Genomic DNA, 13,724 nt, shown 5'->3' with positions numbered 1-13,724 from the left:
TTTCAGAATGTACAATGATTCCAAAAGCACGGTATACAATTTCAGCGCATTAACAACAACGTCACTGGGTGGTATTTTCTTTTCTTTAATTATTGATGATCTCGTGTTAGAGGAACGTCCCTCCGGACACCAGTACGGCCGATCCTACCATGTACGTGCTCCTCGGGCCGCACATAAAAACAATCATTTCAGACATTTCTAGCGGTTTCGCAATCCGCTTCATTGGAATCTCCGCAATTATGCCTTGTCTAACATCATCAGGGGTGCTCTGTGTCATCGGTGTGTCCGTGAAACCAGGGAGGATAGTGTTGACGCGAATTCCCTTGAGTGCAACTTCCAGCGCCACAGATTTGGTAAAGGAGATGACGGCGCCCTTCGAAGCCGAGTACGCACTCAGGTACCTGCGACCACCCTTGCCTGATACGCTGGCAATGTTTAAAATGGTCCGGCCTGTGGCGTTCTCATTCTTGAGCATCATTTCCACCGCTGCTTGAGTGACGAGGTAAGTGCCCTGTAATTAAAGAACAATACGTTAGTTGTTTTACGACTCTCAACATGCAAAAAAAAATAGCTTGTTTCACATTAAGTACGAGCGAATTCTAAGCTCCAAGCACGAGCATGGTTACCTGAACGAAGCTTCATCTTCACGAGGGCGCATGCTCGTTATTGCCAATCTGAAATCCCGGAGTTTGCTATCGTAACTGCTGCTATTCTCATTGTCAAAATAAAACAAAGTATGCCGTCGATAAATGACTCGTTCGTGCTCTCTAGCAAAGTTTCACAGCACGAGCATCAGTAAAAATAAAATGAAATTTTAGTTTACATGCATTCAAAATCGGACCGATTAAAATTTATATAAAAAAACTCCCAGAAAGATTCCTTCCCTCACCTGTCGCTGTTTGTGAACCGTGAACGAGTTTTTAAAAATCAACACAGTAGTATTTGAGCAAAATATAAAAATCTCTGTACTGATGATTTTCAATAAACTACCACTGTAAATGCTTTGCTAGTGTACCCATTCAGGTTTGAGGAAGAGGGGGGAACCTCTGATTATTATAATATTAACCACCAAAAAATATCGAACCTTGTCCATTTTCAAACTGTTAAATACTAGTCAGTATTTAACAGTTTGAAAAGCAGTCCCGCGATTCAAGTCCACAGGGCACAGCATAATCTGTATGTTTGTACCAGTGCCATCTTTTTCTCAAGGGCTGAACAAGAAAAGAATGAAAACAAAACTTAAGTATTGAAGCCTCTTCCTTTTCTTTCATTTTTGCAATAATTAGACGTATTGTCCATGCAAAATAAAATAACACCCGTGATATTTTTTTAATAATATTTCTTGTCTGCGTTGTTTTACCTGAAAGATAATTTTTAAATATTTATATTGTTCTTTGCCATTGCAACGCTGCTGATAGCTTGCATATTGTGATAATGACACATGTGGCATCAAGTGTCGGACCACTCTCGACCGCTGGGAGAAGCGAGGAATCGCCACAGATTCCCATCTAGCCCACGTTACTGCCAGATTCAAAACAAACCTCTAGATTTTTTTTCTCGTCGTCTGCCATTTCCCAACGCAACTTTGTCTCCAGAACAAGCTTTCCAAAACGCAACCTTAGTTTCATAAGCTTAATTTCAAAGCGCATCTAGTGTTGCGTCTAAAAGAAGATAAATTATATTAAAGCAGGAAATGCTATTTAAAGAATCCTCAATCCCAAAATTTTGTCTTTCCGTCTGTGCATGCCCGCTAAATTTAGGACGAAATTTGAATGGGTGTTTAGTTAACAGGATGTCGATTTATACCATATGACCAAACGTCACTTGATATATACACCAATTACGTTTTTCCACCCAATATCGAAACGAAAATTGTTGTTACGTTAGCCGATGTCACGGGGCAACTATTTTCCTGCCGATATTTGGCGAGGAAACGTAACTGATGTATAGATAACGGGTAGGACACTTCTCCTATACACTAATTACGTTTCACAGCTAAGTTTAGCGGAAACATTTACGTAACCTGACCTCACGTCACAGGATGTATGTATGGATCCATTCTCCCTTTCAATTTACGAGAAATTTTAAATCACCTGACCTGACGTCACGTGATCTATCCACCAATTCACTTTTCCTTTTAAGTGTAAAAAAAGAACTTTAATGTCATGCGTCCCGACGTCATGAAACCTATACGCCAACTTACTTTAACCAATAAATTTAGCCGAAAATTGACTTCAGGGGACCTGATATCACTTACCTATACAACATTTCAGTTATCCTGCTATATTTGGCGAGGATATCAATTCACGTGACATAAACACTTCCAGTTTTCGCCCTAACTGTAGTGGAGAATTTAGAGGCATCCACCCTAACTGCACCTGACCCAAACATCAATAAAAATTCCTAATTAAATCTAGTGAAAAGTTGATGTCACTCGACTTATTCGCGGCGAGTTTTTGTGTCTTCACCAAGTGGAAGCCCTCATACAACCCAAAGTGGGGACTCCCTCGACGCCGCCACTGCTTCTCAAAAACGGATGGATCTTCATTCAGGCTCGCTGTCTCACTAGTAACATTTCATTTTGCCTTTTTTTTTTTTTAAAGCGGAATCTTTACGGGTGATACTTTGCAGAGATTTTGAGGTCGTGGGCTGTCGTCGCCGGTATGGAAAAACCTTCTCTCCCCTCTTGGCGCGCGGAGGTGGAAGTCGGTATTCCTCGTTGGCCTACCGCCCGAGGAGAGCGAAGGGGGCAGTCTTAGCGTCCCGTCAAGAATGGCGCGACTAAGGGAGAACCTTTTTGTCGTCTATTTCAAACAGCTTTTCTCCACACATTCCTCGCGTTTTCCGAAATCCCACTTTGGAAGTATCCAGTTGCTATGCGTAATGTTTGATGGTTTTAGAAGCTTCCATCGTGCTTACCGACTTTCCGGTCAACAATGATAATTGTTATCCGGGAAGCTTCGATCCTGATGTACGCGACGGCACCATTTCATCCGCGTTTCACGACAGTACTACAGCTATCGCTTTCGTTTCTTTTTCTTCGTAGCCCTTTATTCTTTCTTTTTTTTTTTTGCATTTGTCATGGATGATTACTTATTCTTCGTCTGGCAGGTCTTGATCCCAGGATTTCATGGTGCTAATTTTAGTATTCTTTCTTTTTTGTCATGGGCACAGCTTGTTAAAGCTGATCCTATTTAGCTCACTTATGTTTTAAATTTACATATAGCTTTCACCCTTTCCTTTATAGTTTAAAAAAAAATCCCCGTCCTACTTGGTTGGAGAGGAATCAACCGCTCCATTGTTATCCTGGTTTCAACCTTTAAGATATAAATACTAGTGACTCTATTCATATTGTTGCCGCTTAAAAAATATGCAAACGAAAAAACAATTTATACATCCTCGATGAAAAACATGTCATTAAAGAAATTTGCAACGAAAAATAACATTTTTAGAGCCATAATTACGGCGCGAGAAAGTTTTTTTTAGGCGAGATATGATGGTCCTTCTTTCCACTTTTCTCTCTTGCACCGGTGCGCTCCGCGCGGAGGAGAAATAAGCCGCTTGGAATGACTTTGCCGGTCGGCTGAAAAACGTACGCAAGACTCGTGCGACTTCCACTTATCTTCCGGCACACTGTGTTCTCGAATTTCTGTGCTTGTGGTGGTAGCAGTGATAGTATGCGTCTTTTGCATTGGATCCCGATTTGAAACGTAAATTTCTCGACCAGCTGAAGCAACTAGTGCTTCGACCCTACGAGGCGGCCACACTATGCTCGGCGCACCGAGCACTTCACTCACACGGGGATAGATGGCGCCCAAGTATGGGGTCCCTCCCAAACCGACCGCTCCGGTTGTTTCTCCCAGCGGTGGTCCCGCGTTCCCTCGCTCACCGCTTCTTCTTGTACCTCACCGCCGCCACGTCACCACCAAATCGAAAAAGTCTGTAAATCTGTGTTCTCTTCCGTCTTCGAGTTAAGGCTTACCTTCGTGCACGATGGTGGCACTTGTGATCGACACACCACCAAAGCGAAACACGAGGCCAGCCACTGGCCGCACACCACCATAACACCACCACACCGCGAAAAATGCGAGCAGGCTACGCCGCCGACACCGTGGCCGCTTAGGTGGGACATCATATTAGAGCGCCCTCTGCGGCGGCGCGAAACTAACTACCCCTGGTTCGAGACTAGCTACGAACATGATCTGGTCGCTCGTTTCCCGCGGGAAGAGCGGCCAGAGTCATCATCTAAATTTATTTCTTCCACCGTGTCTTGGAGTAAGCAACCACTAAATCAAAGAAATTAATCCAGTATATTCTGCTGTGCAGTATACACGTTTTTCATCGGGAGACACCAGATCTATGAATACGCGTGGGGTAAACACTTCGTGCTATAAAGGAGCCTAATCAAATGCAACTAAATTTGGTTACACCCTGAATTGCCCTTGATTTAACGACGAAAACGATGGCGCTCACTTTGGTAAAAAAAAAAAAAAAACGATAACTTTGAACCATTTCGTCGTTTACCCTGAGACTGGGGTTTTTTTTTGAAGAGCAGAAGAAACAGAAAAAATAGACAGGTCTCAATTGAGACCTGTCTATTTTTTCTGTTTCTTCTGCTCTTCAAAAAAAAACCCCAGTCTCAGGGTAAACGACGAAATGGTTGACTTCCACCAGCTAGCCTGTACTTTGACTCTTTTCTCGATAACTTTGAAACGTAATGGAAGTAATATGTCTACATTCTGCCACATACCAGCATAGCGCAGATTTATCATTCAGAGCACATGTTGGATGTTCTTTTTATAACTTGTAAAAGCTTTTTCGGTAGGTCATATGATATGGTTAGTAAGCCCGATAAGTCCGCTACGTAAGTATAAGCCCGATGGGTAAGACGCTTTGTGGAAATTCATAAAAAAATGTAATTAATACGAATAAAAAAAAACCTGTGGAGAAGGCAGTCGCTCGTTCTACTCACATATAGATTGACGCTCAAAACTTTGTCGAAATCGGCTTCAGATACATTTGTTACGAGGGATGGTCTATGGACGATTCCAGCACTGTTGATAACAATGTGGGCGGTCCCGTACATTTCCTGGACTTTTTGAAAAAGGTGGGTTACATTTGCCCTGACTGACACATCGGTGTGAATTGCCGTGTGGTTCTGTCCTGTGAGAAAAAAAGGTTTAAGTGCAACAGTCAATAATTTGTCAACTTGGAATCCCATATATTGTTTTGCCAGCATCTTTAAAAACACTTAAAGGGTCATTGAAGTAAAACAGTTTTAAAAGTCTGAACACTTTTTATTAGGTTTGTTACTGAAAATATTGTTTAGCATTATTTACGCTGTTAGACGCATTGTAGTGTGGATAGCCCTGCTCTAGGCCCCGCCCGATGCTTTGAAAGCTAAGTATATTTTCTCGGCTCTCATTCCTTAGAGAGAAGATTGACGTGTGAAATGTTCGCTGCAAAATGCTTTCTCCGTGCCGTGATAGTATTTATAGAGAGAATATATCTATGTTTCAGAACAAAATATTCTAAGTAGATTCAGTGTTTTCAAAAATATACCGAGATTGCCTTGCCGCTTCAACTTCAAACGATAACAAACAAGACTGCGTTTACGGCGTACTCAATGAGCGTAGCTCGTTAAGCACGCTTATGTTTAAGAGGGCGAGTCACTCTGCGTTCAACAAGGTTCTTAGATGAAAATCTCTTCAACCGACCTAGTTTGCAATAAACAACTGTCGCAAGTACGCGCCTTCGTAAGCGCTGTGGGGGTGCTTGAGTTCGTAGTAAGAGTTGTTTAAGCATAGTGTCCCACGCCTTCGGAAGAGCGGTGCGGATAGGTGATTGGGTTCATATCGGGAGTGGCCTAAATCTAGAGTACCACGTCAACTATGTTGGTTGATCTGGTTTGATTTGTTCCTTTCCGCGTGTTAGTGCTGAATAATGATGTTGGTTCCCGTAAAAACGGCCCCGCTGCATTGTAAATTGAGAAACTGTTGTGAGTGCAACCATGGTTTAATACCGAGAAGATTCTTACCTGCTCAGGTAAGAAATCGCTAGCCATTTGTCTGAAGAAAACGGGGCGTTAGTTTGCCTACGTTCTAATTCTTTCCTCTTCCAAAAGCAGGTATCTATCAAGTTTTACTGTGCACCTGGCCCACCTAAACGAATATTTTTAAGTCGCGTTTTAACTCTGCGTCACGGCGCTCGCCCACCTCGCTGGGGAATGCCATGCGAAAAAAAAAAAAAATAATAAGAACGGTAAAACTAGAAAAACAACATATTTATTTTGTTAATTTTTTTAGTCCTCGGCCGCTTAAAAGTTACTACCGCAAATCGATAGACGCCGGCAGATGCTTGTATTGGACCGCGACTCGTGCATGATGGAACGCCAGAACACCGCTTTCATAATCACGTGTTCTGAGCTTTGCAGAACTTTTTAGACGGCGGATGAATAGCGTACGGACGGAAGCGAAAACGGACGCAGGCGCGCAGCTATCGTATCCGCGTCTAATGGGTTCGGCAGACCACGATAGACGGTGGCGAAATAGTGGACGATGCCAGTGGCTGCCGCTCGCCTGCTCGCAGGACTAGCAAGCGCTGTGTCAGACCCCAGACTATGGTGCCTGGAACGCGTCTCCGACGGGTGTGGTTATCGCGTCCAAGAAAGTAGTCCCTCGATTTCCGCCTGATGACGCCACTGAAGTGGCATGCTGTCGCCAGTCTCAATCCTGGCGGCCTCCTAGCAGCTTGGGTGTATGTGGAAGACGCCTGTTCTCCTACATGTGCGCCGCTCTCCGGCATGGCAGTCCACGGAAACTTCAGCAGCCAGAAATTGGTACTCCGTGACGACAGCTACATTCGTGGTCGGTGTTTGTGCTACTCTCACTTTCTCGTTAGCATTTCTACGAGCAACCGTCAGGATCGCGACATGTAACATCATAGCACTTCGGCTTCTGTGACAACATTCGTTGCCACTTCTGGACACATTTTGATGTACTAGCAGCATAGGACCCTAAACACACTAGTCAAAGACGCGCTCCAGGCGTCATACCCAGACTAAATCACCGCATGTCGCGAAAGGGAGACACTGTACTTCTTAGCGTGCTCAGCGGGCCATCCGAGCCAATCTAGTAGTAATGAGCGGGAAATCTGATCTGTGGGCTGGGCTAAGAGCGTGCCATAACCTCAAACTAAATGGCGTCTAACAACGTAAATATTGAAAAAAGGTTTGTGGAAAAATTCACAAAAACAATATTAGGCTTATACTTTCGTTTTCTACTTCAGTGTTTTTTAATTAGTTTGCTGATTACGTCTCATCAAAAAATGAAATCCGACTGAACGCCACGGAGTGTTGCCGCCGCCGCCGACGTTGATTCTTGAGGCGGCGCCATGTTTGTTGGCGCCCAGAGAAGCAGAATCGGCGAGCGCCCACAAACGTGTTCATTTTACCGGCGCGGGGACCCGCAGCGCCATGGAGTGGCGTTCCTTGAAACTAGGGCGCGCGCCAGGCAAGGCGGTTTCATTCTCCGCTGGACAATTATGATTTTATAATCACAAGACATTAAAACATCGGATTAACTAAATTATTCATTGAGATCCTACGTTATTCTGAAAGTGATTGTAGCCGTACTCTTTGTATCATGTTATTAGCCCCAGATTACGTCATATTCAAATGCACTTTGAATATCTCAATATTCGTATGATCTTACAAATACAAAGATATACCTATAAAACAACCGATAGCAAAAGCTAGCTTTTTAAACTTCTGTGAATCTTTTTTTTTTCTTGGTTCATCTGACGATGCTGAAATACTGATGTTGCTACATTACTTAATTAATAAAAAGTTAGCCAGTGAGGCTTTAACTTTAACTTTAAAAAATAAAATTAAGTAGCGCGAAAAACTGAGACCGCTTAGAGCAAAATCGTTGAATTAAAAAGAAGGATCGTTCAATTACGCGGGGGCTCTAAAAAGTGGACGAATATACGCTACATATCGCCCGATTTTTTCATCTAAGCAAATAAACTTTTGAAGTTTTTTGTTACGGATGTCATGTCATCGTTTAGAGAAATATCGTTTTCTTCAATATTTGATGTCACTGCATTCGGATATGCCTTGTGAGCATGCCACATTTCAAAAGTCAAAAATATTTGATACAAAATAAATCATTATCTTTGCACTACCTCATTCATTGTCCTCTGTCGTAGGTCCGATTAACCTGAACCCCTATTATATTTAAGACCGTGTATGGATGACGCAAACGTGGACAAGTGACGGTTCTCCACGAGCGCGTGAGTAAAATACTGTCTTTATAATACATGATCCAATATGTATTTACAGACGGTCATGATCCTTTTTTTATAATTATTGCAAACCGCCATGTGCAAATGTGATTATGGTCAATTTAATCACGCTATGTTTTTTACAAATCTAATATTTGTCTTTGAGACGTACAGCTTGCGTGTCTAATAAAATAGCTGTACTTTAAAACCAATTCTTAAAAAAAATAAACATAAAAAGTAACATTGGCCGGCGCGGGAAAACACATTTTGCAATAAAATAGCGTACTTCAACTCACCTTTTAGAAGACTGAGGGTTTCATTTGCTTTTGCGTCATTGATGTCGGCTATGACAACTTTAGCACCTTCTCGGTCCAGTACCTGGCAGACACTCCGTCCTATTCCACTGGCTCCACCAGTGACAATTGCCACCTTACCAACCAAAAATGGTGCCTTCAGCTTCTTGACAGCCTCCACTTCTTTAGCGAGTTTATCATCACTGCTTTCTTCCGCGTTGAACGCGTTAAACAAGCAACACAAAAATAAACACACAAGTTTACGGCTAAAAAGGGGCACGTGGAGCATGTTAGATACTGAATAATTAAGAACAAAAAAAGAGGCAGTAGTCTATAAAACGGCAGCCTAGTAGTCGACCACTTAAAAATGATCAGCATTTATATACGGCGAAGAATCGCCAGGCACCATCCACTATCTGTAAAGGTCTCACTGAAGTTCACCATTTGCAATGCCTTTGTTAGCTAGCTTTGACAAAAAGAAGCAGCTGGTGGAGAGCAGCTGGCGTTGAGCTCCGCCACTGTAAGGTCAGAAGAGCAATTCGCTACCTTCCAGCGTGGGCTTACAGATATTTGCAATGTTCGTACCCAAGACGTCACGGCTGATTTTGCGTTATCTTGAATACGCAGTCAACACTGGGTCTAACCAAATGTTGACGTGCCAATAGAAGAAGGCAAGCTAGGATTTGTGGTTTAATTTTTGCTTTACGAAACTTTTTTTTTTACTTTACAAGTACTTACGCTAGCCACGCACATACCATTTTATGGGAAACTTTTTCGTAGCTAGTAAGGCCCTCCAGATAGAAAAACCCTGAAAATGTACATTATTGCCGGAGTTTTTTTGTAAATACTTGCTTCGGGATGTTGACCTATAAATCTTGCGGTTGCTGCGAAGATTTTCTGAAAAAGCATCAAAGTCTACTTTTTTTTTCTTTGTTTTTCTAATGGGACCGTGTTACGGTTGTTTCCACGAGAGATCGAACCTGCAGGTCCGCTCAATATTTTTATTTGTTCTGATTTTTTTATATCTGATGTGCACACAAATGAATCGCACGAAACTGAACCTTTTTCTTTTTTTTCAAAACGCGTTTTTATTACGAGAAAAACAAAAATGTTTCCAGATTTAGCGACGGCCCTCCTCCCACTGCGGACCGCATTAGTTGCCAACTTTGCTGTCTTAGGGAAGGCAGGCAAAGAGTGGTACGCCAAAAATGTTTCCTGTTTCATGTAACACTACAAAGTTTAAGTCAATTGCGAGCCACTATTATGTGCTTTATAAAAAATATATATATATATATGTAAAAAATTCATAACTTTAGACCAGGTGCAACAAATACGCTAAATTTCAGGACTTCTACCTCAATATGCATGGCATTATCGAGTTTGAAAACTACACATACTATAGGCCAGGGCACGTAAAGTGTTAATAAAAAATGTGAACTTCCAATAAAATTATTGTCATTAAAAAGACTTGAAAAAACACATTTTCAAAAAAAAATACCGATATTAAAAAACGAAATAAAAAACCCGATCTTGATTTTTAATAAAGGTCTGGGATGCAACTCGCCTTAGGCCAGGCAAGAAGAACCTAAAAAGACATGTCGCACAATTTGCTTGCTACAAAAGTTCTAATCGGTCAAAGTGGCGGTTGCCACTTTGGCTATCGGGCGCTTATGCTAGAGCGAAGCCAAGGAGGAGGTTTACGTTTGCCACGCAGTGTATACGTGGTTCGCGGTCGCAGTCGCTGTCAGGAGCTGGTAGGATATATAAGCTCAAGTTTACCGCGGGGCAAACGTACAACACCCCCTTGGCTCCGCTGTAACATATGCGCCCCGTACCCTTGTACCCGAGGCGTCGTGCATTTATTCTCTACCGTTCTAATAGACGCACCTCTATGAGTCTTTAGTCTAACTCCGGCACGAACAGTTGTCCATGTGCTTCTTTCCCTGCGTCTAAAAACGCAACAACGACGTAAATATGACCGCTCGTCAACGCTTCGCCATGAAGAATATTTAGAGAATCCGCAACTCTCAGCTCATGAAGATGGATTAGTGCCACAGTCGGCTAGACTCTGTTAGAGTGCGCGGTGGCAGAATTGGTGTCGGTGCGCCAGTGATGTCATCTGGATCAGGCACGTAGACAGGGGGGGGGGGGGGGGGGCGGGCCCTGTGGGCCCCCCCCCCCTCGCCCCTTGAAATCTTTCGTTTTGCTGGGGCCTCCTCTCCCCCCTCCCCCTCATACAGTATTTTGTCATGGGCGCCCCCCCCGCCCCCGCGAAACAAAATTCTGGCTACGTACCTGATCTGGACGTTTGTGTCTTTGTGCGTGTATGCCCAGAAAAGGCCCAGAGGCAGAGCTTCACTGCACGTGGACTTTGACTCTGCCTGGTCGTGGCCAATGGTGTTGGTCGTCAGCAGGGAAACTCCTCGGTCGCAACAAGACAACAGCATTGCGAAACCCTCAAGCTTCAGTTGGTTTGGCGGCGTAGACAAAGCCACGGGAGAAGGGACAGACGTCGCCGTTTGGCACTCAATGCACGGAGCACATAGCTCACTCAGAGTTTTTTGCGCCGATTACCTCCGCGTTCAAAAGAAGACGATGCCTTCCAACAGAAATTTTCACAGTGTCAAGCTTCTAGATGTAGAATTACTGCGGATGCTGCATACTACCAGGATCGGGTAATTTGCAGGATACAGACCAGGTCTACCAGCACTGCTTTAGGCACCTGAAGGCGCTCCTATCCTCATCTGCCGGCACACCCGATGAAACATACGAGACATTTCTTTAGGAGGAAGCAGTCAATGACCTGTCCAGGCAAGTCCAACTTTCCAAGGTTTCTCCGCTGAAGCCATTCCATTCGGAAAGGCTTCAGAAAATTCAATGTGTAAAGAAAACAGGCAGAGATTGAAAAGGAAGTGTTGACAAAAATACGCTCACGTTTAAGTATAGGGGATACTTAAGCTTGCGCGTATTTTTGTCAATACGTTCTTTTCAGTCTCTGCCTCTTTTCTCTCCTCATTAGATTTTTGTGTGCCGTTTCCGAATGAAAAATGCTGGCTTCAACGGACAAACTCTGGAAAGTTGGACGTACCTGGTCAGGTCATTGACTGCTTCTTCTTACTGAAGAAATGTCTCGTCGATTTCTTCAGGTGTGTCGGCAGATAAGGATATTAGCTCTTCTTCTGCCTGAAAAAATGTCGCGTTGGTTTCATCAGGTCTGCCGATATATGACGATAGGAGCACCTTCAGACGCCCAAAGCAGTACTGGCAGACCTGGTCTGTATCCTGCAAATTACCAGATCCTGGTAGCAATCAGCTTCCGTAGTGATTCAACATCTAGAAGCTTGACACTGTGAAACGCTTTGTTGGAAGGTATCTCCTTCTTGTGAACGCGGAGGTGATCGGCGCAAAAAACTCTGAGGGAGCTATGAGCCGCGTGCATTGCGTGCACAACGGCGACGTCTGTCGCTTCTCCCGTTGCTTCGTCCACGCCGCCAAACCAACTGAAGCACGAAGGTTTCGCAGTGCTGTTCCAACCGAGGAGTTCATCCGCTGACGACCAACGCCAGTGGCCACGAACCAAGCAGAGTCAAAGTTCCCGTGCAGTGAAGCTCTGCATCTGTGCCTTTCCTGGGCATACACGCAGAAACACACAAATGTCTATATAACTTCACTCACGTGCCGACACCAACGCATTCGAAAAGAGTCTAGCTGAACTGTCGCAGTAATCCACCTTGATGCGCTAAGAGTTGTGGATTCTGCAAATATTCTTCAATTGGAAGCGTTGACAAGCCGTCATATTTAGGTCGTGCATGGACAACTGTTCGTGCCGGAGTTAGACTAAAGACTGATAGAGGCGCGTCTATTAGAATTGTAGAGAATAAAAGGCACGACGCCTCGGGTACAAGTATACGGGGCGGTTAAGTTACGGCGGAGCAAAGGGGGATGTGTACGTTTGCTCCGCGGTAAACGTGAGCTCAAATATCTCACCAGCGCCTGACAGCGACAGTGACTGCGAACCACGTATACCGCGTGGTAAACGTAAATAAACCTTCTTCTCGGCTTCGCCGTAACATAAGCGCCCCTAGCCTTGTACCGGAGGCGTCGTTCTTTCATTCCCTCCAGTTTTAATAAACGATACATGCGAAGTCCAAGCGCAATCAAGGTGCGTAAACTTTCATGAGTGCCTGTACAACCACAAGAAACAACAACAAAAAAAAAATCGGGAGAGATATTTTTTTTATTACAGCAAGCTATAACACATGAATTTCTTATTTGTGGGAAAAGACGTTACTTTTTCCTAAAAAAAAAGCAAAAAGCAAAAAAAAATATATGTATACCAGTCGCGAGTTGCGAAAAACACCGTAGTCAAGACGCTTCGCAACCGCCACTTTGACCGCTTAGATCTTTTGAACCAAGCAAATGGTGTGACATGTTTTTGTACGTTCTTTTTCACTGACCTAAGGAGAGTTATACACCAGAGATTTAATAAAATTGAGGCTGTTTTCTTTTCTTTTTTATTTTATTTTGAGCAATTTTTGAAAGTGTGCTTTTTCATAATAATCTTTTCTATGTTTATATTTTGATCGGAAGTTTTATATTCTTCAGGAATAATTTAGATTCCCTGGCCGATATTACGCATATTTTTTTAACCTCTTATTGCCATATATATTAAGGTAGAAGGCCTGTAAGTTAGTGCATTTGTTTCACCTGGTTTACAGTTATGAATATTTTAAATATTTGTTTAGTTCATGAGTTACATAATAGTTGTATGCAGTTGACTTAAACTTTGGTGTGTTACATGAAACAAGAAAAAGTGTTGGCGTACCACTTTTTGCCTCCCTTGGCAAAGAGGTGGCAAGTAATGCAGTCCGCGGTGGGAGCAGGGCTGTCGAAAAATCTCGAAACATTTTTTTTTCACGTAGTGGAGACGCGTTTCTGAGAAATAAAGTTCAGTTTCGAGCGATTTACTTGTGTTTACATCACATATAAAAAAACAGAAAAAAATAAAAATGTTGAGTGACCTGCAGGTTCGATCTCTCGTGGACTCACACACAAGTTGAAACCTTTTTTAAATCCAATCGATATCTTAAGTTATTCAGTAATATTTAAAATGCGCGCACACGAAAGCCGTTTTTATAAAAATTGACT

General features: G+C 43.2%; 1 pseudogene; it reads right to left on the bottom strand.

The window, feature by feature from the left end:
* Positions 1-257: 257 nt before the first annotated feature.
* Positions 258-8,865, bottom strand: LOC115321222 (annotated as a pseudogene).
* Between the last annotated feature and the right edge of the window lie 4,859 nt (positions 8,866-13,724).

This window comes from Ixodes scapularis, unplaced genomic scaffold, assembly GCF_016920785.2.
Source record: "Ixodes scapularis isolate PalLabHiFi unplaced genomic scaffold, ASM1692078v2 PGA_scaffold5__190_contigs__length_132052651, whole genome shotgun sequence".
Lineage (NCBI taxonomy): Eukaryota > Metazoa > Arthropoda > Arachnida > Ixodida > Ixodidae > Ixodes > Ixodes scapularis.
Note: the sequence above shows the minus strand (reverse complement) of the source record. Positions and strands in the feature narration are given on the sequence as shown.